Source organism: Brassica rapa, chromosome A02 (assembly GCF_000309985.2).
Source record: "Brassica rapa cultivar Chiifu-401-42 chromosome A02, CAAS_Brap_v3.01, whole genome shotgun sequence".
NCBI lineage: Eukaryota > Viridiplantae > Streptophyta > Magnoliopsida > Brassicales > Brassicaceae > Brassica > Brassica rapa.
This window is the reverse complement of record NC_024796.2, coordinates 22,678,733-22,689,541: the sequence shown is the minus strand read 5'-3', so window position 1 is coordinate 22,689,541 and position 10,809 is coordinate 22,678,733. Positions and strand designations below refer to the sequence as shown.

The 10,809-nt window shown below is 35.9% G+C and overlaps 1 long non-coding RNA gene and 1 pseudogene across 1 annotated transcript; one reads left to right on the top strand and one right to left on the bottom strand.

Annotated features, from left to right (window-relative positions):
* Nucleotides 1-45: 45 nt before the first annotated feature.
* Nucleotides 46-2,046, top strand: LOC103853704. Its single transcript, XR_630326.3, has 3 exons — nucleotides 46-466; nucleotides 576-703; nucleotides 1,054-2,046. It is a non-coding gene; the product is annotated as an uncharacterized LOC103853704 (long non-coding RNA).
* Nucleotides 2,047-3,697: 1,651 nt separating this feature from the next.
* Nucleotides 3,698-9,047, bottom strand: LOC103853703 (annotated as a pseudogene).
* Nucleotides 9,048-10,809: the final 1,762 nt, after the last annotated feature.

Here is a 10,809-nt window from a genome sequence, read left to right as displayed (position 1 = left end):
AAGAAGCATTGTATCTCTTCTGGGCATGCCAGCCCGGATGCCACGTCGGAAATAGAAGCTCTCTCGCGCTGCCACGTCGGATCCGCACCATTTCACTTAAGCGTTGCTCTGTCCGAACGGGCTTCACGTGGGCTTCGTCACGCGCTAATCAAATGTTTTCTGTCGCGAGGCCCGTCCGCATACGTCTTCTACGGGGAACCCTAAACAGATGCTCCCTTCCTGTTCTTCGTTCGTCGCCTATCGCCGCAGCGGCTGTCTAGAACCTGTAACGGTTTTGCTTTCAATCACCTTAAATCGTCTTTAATTCACCAATAATGGAGTTTCAAGAGGATGTAGTCTTGAAGAATCTATGTAAGAAGCTTCGTTTGCGTCTTTACGCATTCCTTTCTAATCCTTTGAAACGTTAATGGTTATTTATTCATGGTTGTCTAATCTCTGCAAGTTGGTCTCTCAGCACCTATAAAAGGTAAGCCATCTTTCCTTGAACATCATCCTCTCAATCCGTGATAACACCAAAGTTAATTTATTATGTGAGTGGCTAACTCATCAATCCTCTGCTTTAATGGATTCTCTAGCTGCGACACAAGAAGTTACGATGAACGGAGTCCTCATCGGTTTGAATCAGCCCTAGGGACGACAGAGTCGCGGAGATCTTCGATTCCGTACCTCTCATTCCTCCTCTCGAGATCTCTCGCTCATCATGGTCACTCTCTCTTCTTCTTCTTATGATTTTAATAGGCTTTGAAATTGAACTTTGATATTGGATTACGGATTGTGGAGTTTTTGTTTGTCTACGAAATGAAATTGTATTCTTGACCTTCTGAATATTGCTTGATTGTCTGTAAATCTTATTGTTTTGTCTATTCTAACATAAAAAAAATTAGGTCTTGGATTGTTTTGGTTTAACCACAAGCGCAACATTTTTACTAGATCTTTTTGAGAGAAATTTAGTGTTTGCATCCATATGTGTTTTTGATGCCAAAAAGATAATTTTTGTTTACTTATGTGTTTTTTATGCCAAAATATAGTTTTCTGTCGTTTGTCTGTGTTTAGTTAGAGGAGCATTACGTGGCTATGTGAGGAGATGGAGTTGAGATGAGGATGCTAGCTCTTACAGCTTTGGATGTTCTACGGTTCGTCAGATTTTTACAATTGATACAGGTTTTTGTGTTTTGAGTGAACTTTTGACGCTGAGGATATGCAAGAGTTCAATGTCTAGCATGCAGGACAACAGATGACTAATTGCAATAAGCTGGCTAGACTTGATGGAGTTCCATACCGTGATTTCACTGGATAGGTCTTTGGTTTTTTTTTTTTTGGAAAAGAAAAAAAATGTAGTTTGCATTTTAGGGGTTAACATGTTAAACTCAAGCATCTTTCTTAGTTGTTGTTTGTCTTGCGCTGTTGGCAGGAGAGGATTTGACTATTCTCTATGGGTTCGAATGTAAGGATAATGTTTGAGACCAACACACAAAACCCACCGGGTCATATAAACGAACAGTGTCACTTACCAAATAACCAAAAATTTAGCAAAACACCCTTACAAAGCTGCAGCGCAACATAGCGTCCCAATAAAAGCCACCCTCAAGAACTGCATACTAACCTCCCTGCAACCCATGTTAGTCAGGATAGTTGTTTGCTTGAACTCTGACCTCACAGCACCTTCTGTTTTTTTTTATCAGCACCTACAACAACTAAAACAATGGAATCAGAAGCAGAGCTTGAAGGTCATTTGTTTGAATCATCAACCTTAAACTGTTGCTATTAAACCAATATAAACCCGGTAAGGACTACATTATTACTTTTAAAAAATTAGGAATCACCCAACAATTATGTTGTCAACGCTTAGAACACATTTATATTAAAAGGAACAGTCAAATTCCTTAAAAAAAAGTAATAATTTCAGTCCACTATGGAAACCATGGTATACTTCTTATTGAACCAAATGACGTGTCGAAGTGTCGAACCCGGACATGGAACCATGACCATGGGTAACAAAAACTCAAAATACATGTGTTAATAACGAAGCCATTACACAATCCACACGTCACATATCAAACATACAATAGTACAAGCTTCTGTTGGGGCTTTTAGAATAGCGCAAAGAAACAAAAAAAAAAAGATTTTGAACAACCTAGCCATAACAAAGTACCGCTTGCAATCGTTTTTAAATTGTGCTTTAAGGTTTTAAGCAACAAATGCCACTGACCGACAAATAAACAACAGACCTGGGAAACTGTGAGCTTACCACGTCTCTCAATTTTCTCAACACCAGTTTCAAGATCATAGAAAATATAGACCATAAATAATTTAAACTTTTTTATTCTTTAAAAAGATGCATTTGTAAAATAAACAAAAGAGTTTTTTTGGTTGAATAAATTTAAAATTCAATTCATGAAAAGGAAAAATTTCTCAACACCTCATAAACCGTGCAATATGAATAACACAGTGTGTTGACCCCGCACGTTGCAGCCCACGACCGCAGTCAGAAGTGCCGAAAATCCTACACTCCACTGATTTAGGTGGAGATATTATGGTGCGTAGACTGCCAACTACAAGTTTGATTATGGAATATGTGACATGCTCCGATCTCCGAACGACGACAATGGCTGCATGTGACTTAGATTCCATCTGAAATAACAAATAGAAGTTCCACATGTAGGCTTATGTCAAAGCTTATGATCTCCTTATTTCTCACACAAATGAGGAACTACAACAATGAGGCTGTAAAAATGGCGGACGTCCCGGCTACATTCTAAATACATGGATCATTAAACATCATTTTAGAGAATGTAACCACCAAACTTCACAGTTCATGTTACTGCCACAAAGAAATCTTTAAAGACGTCCGGATGACCGAGGTTAGAGCTACACATTTACTTTATACATTTTTATATACACGAGTCTGTTTGCAGTGAATAATTGTCGTAATTTTCATTGCATATTTGATATTGGGACGACTCATTTCTCTCAGTGAACGGAGAGACACAGCGTAAGCGTCGAAGTGGACAAGTTCTTCTGCTATCCCGATCTTATTTTTAAAATTTTAATAACAGTTTAATATCAGGACATACAGTCATTTAGTTGGTGACCTTATTACACTTACTCAAAACATCGTCTACGGATCCTCGCATCGTATCGTTTATATAGTCTATCCTCTGATTTGTGTTTATGTGCTTCACATATTTTTTAAATGAAAATACTCAAATAACACTAATATATAGGTTTATAAAATATATATGTTTACATACACGCATAAATATAGTAGCAATTTTTCCAGCACAGAAAACCAATCTGCACACATATAATATAGATAGATACATATATAATTAAACAATTCATTCCAACGAAACAATTAAAATTAAATTATTTCATACGGAGAAGAAAAAAAAACATAGTATCCGTTCCTTTGTCATTACCATTAAAACACTATTTAATTTGTACAACTGAAGCAATAGTTGCTATTATTGTCCAGACATCCATAATCCTAAATTTAGTATATCTACCAACTACTTAACAACGTATAACAAAACTCGGATAAACCATCAAACTCCCATGCATTCCTCCCTCCAACAGCAAAAAAAAACCATGAGACATATGAACAACCAAGGTTTAATATATTAATACTTTAGTTTCAAGATCATTTTATAATCCACAACCCGCCCGTAGGGCGGGCCGATCCTAGTTAGTAAGGAGATAAAGTTCCAAACTTTCTGATATTTTTACATTATTTTGTCCTTTTGAAGCATTATTAAGTTACAAACACAACATCATAAACAGAGATCTAAATACAGAGTTTTATAAACGTTGATATTTTCAACAGTGAAAGTGAAAGAGAGCCTTGTCTTCAGTCCAAAGATGAGCTGCTGAGTTCGGATATTTCCCAGTTTTTTTTTTTAATTATAAGCAACTCCATAAGGATGCGGGCTTAAGTAGTAGAAGGTAGAAAGAGAGACCTTGTTGATATCTACACCACCACTGAACCCAGCTTCTAAAAGGAAGAAAGAGAGACCTTGTTGATGCGGGAAAACATGATTTTACAGTTTTGGCGGGAATACAATTTTACAGTTTTATCGAAAAAACTTGATATTACTGTTTTAGATAGAATACGATGTTTTATGATTTTGGCGAAAAATGTGATTTTCCAGTTTGGTAAGAATTTTTTTATTATTTGAAAAAAAAAATACAATTTTCTTGGCGAGTTTATTGTTTAAGCGAGAAAACACGATTTTATAGTTTTGGCGGAAACAGGGTTTTCCAGTTTTAGTGAGAAAACTTAATTTTTTTATTTAGGCGAAAACTCGATTTTATGGAAAATGTAATTTTGTGATTATAGCAAAAAAAATACGATTTTACGATTTTGATAAAAAAACGTGGTTTTGACGAAAAATTCTATTTTGTAGTTTTGGCAAGACAAAGTGAAATTATATTTTTTTCTCAATTTCTTAGACCTATACATTTTATCTATTTGGGCTGCACAATTTTAAGATGGTCCAGCCCAGTTTTACTCATGGACGCAATTGGATTTCGCCCGTTTCAGCAGATTTAGTCTAATCTTAGATAATTTAGACATGGGCTGTCCTTTGTGACAAAAAAAAAAAGACATGGGCTGTCCGTTTGAACATCATGTCCGTTTGACATTCCTAGTTGAAACGCCTCTTTGGTTTAGTGGAAGAAGCCATTAAAATAATTCATAATTAGATGCTCTGCTTTACAACCAAAGATTCAAAGTTTGTTCACGACATCTGCAGAAAAGAAAAGAAAGACGCTCGGTATTAGAAATTACGAGGCATAAATATTACTATGTTGAATTCATGTATAATGATTTACCCGCATTCTTTTACTGCTTCTTTCGGTCACTTCATCATTGCTTCCACATCCTTCACCTTCTCCGACCTGATAAAGCGTATTGCCTCCATCGGTTTCGAAAACATGTGGTAGAGTGTTTGGATTACCAAGTTGGTTCTCCGCTAGTGAACAGAGTCGTATACCCCATTCTTTCAATTCGTACTCAGAGGGAAAATCAAGCTGCAAATCTACATGGGTGTAGTTCATTTCAGCTAGGATATCACTGCCTATGCTTAGATGGATATCACAGTCCAATATTAACCGATGACTACCCTTCACAAATGGCTTGATCGAATAATACTCTGTTTCACCCCAGAAGTCTTGTGCCTGTTGACCAAAGGAATCAAAGCTGTTCCAAAATCTGCCTTTGAAGCGGAAATTAGCTACGTAGTTGTCAAAAAGCACAAGGCAAGCCCTGAATCTGAGGAATGGCTGCGAGAGAGAGCTGGGAAGTAGATGGACGGTTAAAGAGGAGGAGGTTCCAGTAGTACGGTGAGTGAAATATGAAGGTACTTCTTCTCCTGAAAACCACAGTTGACAACCCAAATATGTTCTCTGTTGAAACAGAGCTTCTTTATCCAAATTTAAGCAGTTTGAAAAGTCAACTTCCTCAAGTCTTGTAAGTTTAAAAAAGTTAAGGTTGACATATTCTAACTTGTTGCACCCTTTCATCCATATGACTTTGATGTTGGTTGAGATATCAGGAAAATCCCTCAACCGTGAGCATCCACTGAGATCTAAGACATAGAGAGATGGAAGGTTGATTCTGGTGGGAAGAGTCTCCAGATTTATGCATCCATTCAAGTACAGGACTCTAAGCCAGGATAATTTCTCAATCCACCTAGGAACCTCTTCAATCCCAGTTTCGCTTAGATAGAGTCTTCCGATGTTGGTAGAGATATCGGGAAAAGTCCTCAACCTTGAGCATCCACTAAGATTTAGTTCCCACAGAGATTGGAGGTTGATTCCAGTGGGAAGAGTCTCAAGATTTATGCAGTTCTTAATTTCCAAATGCATCAGTTGATGGAGATTCTGAAATGAAGATGGAAGCCCCACCAAGCTTGGGATTTCCGAGAGATACAACTGATTCAAAGAGGGAGACAGCATCGTGGTGAGGAGAGTAAGCGGCTGAACCAATTACAAAAAAAAAAAATCATATTAATTAGTTACAAAAAAACCTTAATTAGTCATATAGGGTTTGTACTTTGTCAAATTAATTTAAACGATATTGACATATATAATATTTTTTTAATATGGTCATCTATTAAATAAGGCTTCATACTTATATGTTTTGTGATCATTTGTATCTTTTTAAACTATTGATAAAAAAAACTGAGACTTTAAATAGTTTTAATATTTTATAATTATTTTTAAAAATTCAAGACAAATTGAGAATCAAAAATTAAGTTATCAATATTTATTCAATGTAAATTTCGAAATCAAAAGATATGTATATTTACATGGTACGTAACAACAGTTTTAGTCATTTATTATTATTTAAAAAAATATATAACATATACAGAAAAATCTAAATTTTTATTATATTATTAATGTAATTATTTAATTTATTGTCAAAGTTTAGGGAGAAAATGTCAAGTTTGGAACTACATACCTGCACCCTTTCCCACAGTTTCTCACTCTTTATGTTTTTCATGCTTAAATAAGAGAGATTCTCGAGACGAAAATTCTCCAGCTGCAAAACTGAAGGGATTTCTTCGATGGATGTTTCGTCTATACTGAGATGTGAGATGTTGACTGAGAATAGGGGAATAGTCCTCAGCATTGAGCATCCATAGAGATTTAGCACTTCGAGAGATTTGAGGCTAATGCCTATTGGAATAGTTTCCAGATTCCGACAGTTCTTCAAGTTTATTGTCGTCAGTTTGTTGGGATGTGGAATAGAGGAAGGAAGCTTCACCAAACTATAGCAATTCCGAAGTTTAAGTGTCTCTAGATTGGTGGCCTTTGAAAGATCTGGCATTTCTATCAAGTTCTGAGATCCGGACAGATCCATCTCCTTGAGACATGGAAGCGTCTGTAGTCAACAAAAGAAGGAACAAAACACATGAGCTCAGTAGAACATGATTGTCATCCAAAAAGTAAAATATAGATTATAATCTCACTACTGATAACATAACAAACTATTATCAAAACTTACCAAAATCCCTTCCCAGAGCTTCTCGAGCTTGCTATCCTCCATTATGAGCTCGACGAGGTTTTCAGGACGAAACTTAGAAGGCATATATCTCATTGGAAATTCATCCCAATGCAATAATTTAAGTTTAGGAGGCAAATAGTCAAAGTTTCCGTGTAGCTGCAATTTACCTTCTCTGTACAATCTCAGTCTCGAGTAAAGTTTGAGGAAACGGAGATTGCGCATCCTTGTGAAAGCACTCTTATGCACATAAAACTCATCTATCTCATCAATATCCAACGCTATACCTATAACCTTTTGAGTACCCTGAAAATTGCAAAATATCAACAAGAAATATTAATTTTTTTAACAAATGCTAACTATTTGTTTTCCTCTAAAATAAATGAAAAGATTACGAATATATGAAAAAACTTACAATGCCTTCACTGAGTACATCAGAAATATCTTGTGAATCCATCAGAAATTCCTGGTTTTCAGGCTTCTCAAGGCGAACATCTTTTTTACCCATCTCATGTAGCAAACGGTGCATATCCACATGACCCTTTCTTAAATGAATGAGAGACCTATCAGCTAGGTTTTTCAGCCCAACATTAACATTCAAGCCACTATCTGCGAGCAACAACTTCAGGTTTGTGACTTTTGCACCATTGAAAAGGCATGCGACATGGCGAAATATAGCTTTATCTTCGATGCTTAATCCATCATAGCTGATTCTCAATGTTTTCTCAATTTTCCCATCTATACCATTCTGAAGCCTTGGCAACAAATCTATCCAGTACTCCATATCCCTTCCTCGTAGAGATGAACCCAAAACAGTAAGACCTAAAGGAAGACTACCAACAAGTCTTGTAATTTCAACAACAAGCTCGTCGAAACCTTCAGGTGGAGACTTTTTCCTGAAAGCAGATTGACATAACATCTCTATAGCAATGTGTTCAGATGGGAGACAGACCTCGTAAATGTGTTCAATCCCATGTGCCCTTAAAAAATGCTTATCGTTTGTTACCACAATGATTCTGCTCCCACTTCCAAACCATTGAATTTGACCAATCAAGGCATCTAGCACAACTTGATCCCTGACATCATCAATGAAAATAAGAACTTTCTTGTTCTTCAGCCTCTCCTCAACCGCACTCAAATGATTTATCTTTATGTCTCCGTTCCCTAGGATTTCAGATAGGAATTTTTTTTTGCAAATGCAACTTCATATTGTAGTCGTCCGGATTAGCTCTGTTGAAAATTTCCATACTCTTAGATACGAAAGCCATGTCTATGAAAATGCTACCTTGAAAGTGTCGAGAAAGTCGGTTGAATAAAACTCTTGCAATAGTAGTCTTTCCAATCCCGGAAGAACCCCATAAACCAACCATCCTCACTTCCTCTGCTTCCAACTGCAACAACATACTCAATTTTGCAATATGATCTTCGATGCCGACAAAGTCCTCAGAATCCTTTGCTGGAGTTAAAAGTAGTTTCTCTATAACATCATTGACAATTTTTTCAACCATGTCTGCTTCGTTACCCCTAACAATAAAAAAATATAATGTCAAACACAAGTAACAACGTTGATTCAAGAATCAAGATATATAAGAAGAAGAGAAAAAGAATGGTTCATAAAATCGTACCATATGACAGAATGATATCCAAGGATATTAGCTACATCGGTCAAAGCTTCACTCCATCTTATCTTCACTTCCTCTGTTTCGTCATGGCATGTCTTTTCAAAGATTTTACCAAATTCACCGGTTTGTTTCCTCACATGGGAAGGATCTAAACGGTAGAAAACAGGTATCACCATTTGACCACACTCTTCCCTGCACTTTACTATCTCCAGCAACTCATTAAGACACCAGCTTGAAGATGCGTAGTTTTTGGAGAAGATAACCACCGCGATCCTCGAATCTTTAATGGCCTGTTTAAGCTCGGGTCCGATGGAGTGGCTTTTCTCGATCTCACTGTCTTTGAAAGCAATGATCAGTTTCCGGTTAAGCTCCTTACGAAAGTGGCTGAGGAAAGTAACACGAACGTCTGCCCCACTGAAGCTTGGGAAAACAATCGATACACCCGAGAGACGAGAGAGAGGAAGACAAGAGCTAGAGGAAGAGAGAGAGCTGAGAGAAGAGAGAGAGGAGAGAGAGAGAGAGAGAGAGAGAGAGAGAGAGAGAGAGAGATGAGAGAGAGAGAGAGAGAGAGAGAGAGAGAGAGAGAGAGAGAGAGAGAGAGAGAGATTTGATGATGATGAATGAATGTTTTAAGACTTTATAAGTAGTATAACTTAGCAGAAGTTTCCTATCTGTTGACTCTAGTCAAAAAAAAAAATTGGTGGAAGATTCCTATTTGTTGACTGAGTGCACGTTCACACACATATATTTCTCTTATCTTTACATTATTATCTCTCTACTTTTTTCAGTATAATATTTAGAGAATATTTATCGACCGTCAATGCTTAGACTTTTCAATGTAATTGTTTTGTTCTCCTTTTTTGTGTACTTCTGCTAGTGCTCCAAGACTTTCTGGCTGTATTTACTTAACAAAATCTTATTAAGATGTATGCAACTAATGTATATTCTTGCTATACTCACGAGTTTGCTGAAGAGAGGTTTCTAAAGGCTACTGAAGAATTTTCTTTTATAACTGTACAGTGGTTTTACAACCTTTACTGAAGAATTTTGATTCCACTACCCAGAAACTGAAGACTGAATATTATTTCCATTATTGATTCCACTAAAGTGTTCTAAAGACTAAAGACAAGTTTCTATAAAACTGTGCCCCTAAACAGAAACTTTTTTTATAGATTATATTATACAAGTCGTAAAGTTTTCTAACTTTTAACAAGGTTACTTTCATGGGAAAACAGAGAGGTTGCAATTAGTTTTAAGCTGATTCTTTAAAAACTCACTCGGGACAACATCAAGGCTCAACAAAGTAACAAACCTTGTATCAATCACAAAGCACACATATGTGAAGTGAAACACGTGCCCGGCTTAAAAATTATGTGGACCTTGTGCAATATTTTCTTACCTATGTTAGTGAATGACTTTAAAATTTGGACCCTTAATGTAAAATAATTTCAAAATAAAGACCCTAAATAGTAAACAAATATTAATGAAAATATGAAGACCCTGTGCTCTTGCACCTCTAGCACTACCCCAAAGCTGACACTATTACTTGAGTGAGTGTGCATGTTATAACTCTTATCATGAAACACAGACGACAGAAACAAGTTTTGGATTGGGTAACAAATTGTGAATTCAGCTTTCAGTATGAAGACTACATGGCTTTGGTTCAAACCATCAAAATGTTAGAGAGGAAGGAAATAAGATACTAGAAGCAAAAGAAGGTTGTTAGGCACACAAAAAATGACAAAGTGAAAACGAATTTAACATACTTACTCGCCATTTTCGTAAGGCCTATAATATATAGTTAAGGTTCGTTACCTCGTTGAATGATATCTGCACATAAGGCATGTTAAATTAAGAAATTTTTTAATGAGGATCACAAATTATATACCATGAACTTGAACGTATCATCGCATCTATTTTAGTAGAAGTACATTTAGAAAATGTTTGAAAACATAAATAACAATAAAAAAAAGAAATATAATATTGTTTGAAAACATAGATAACAATATTAAAAAAAAATAAGTAGTGAGATTATTTTATTAAAAAAAAACTAGAAGTCTATTATATTATTCAAAAAGTATATATTTGGACTAGCATTAAAATATACGAAAATAGTCCAATCTAATTAACTAAAAACATCATTTGTCTAAAATAATCATAAAACAAAATTTAAAATTTATATAC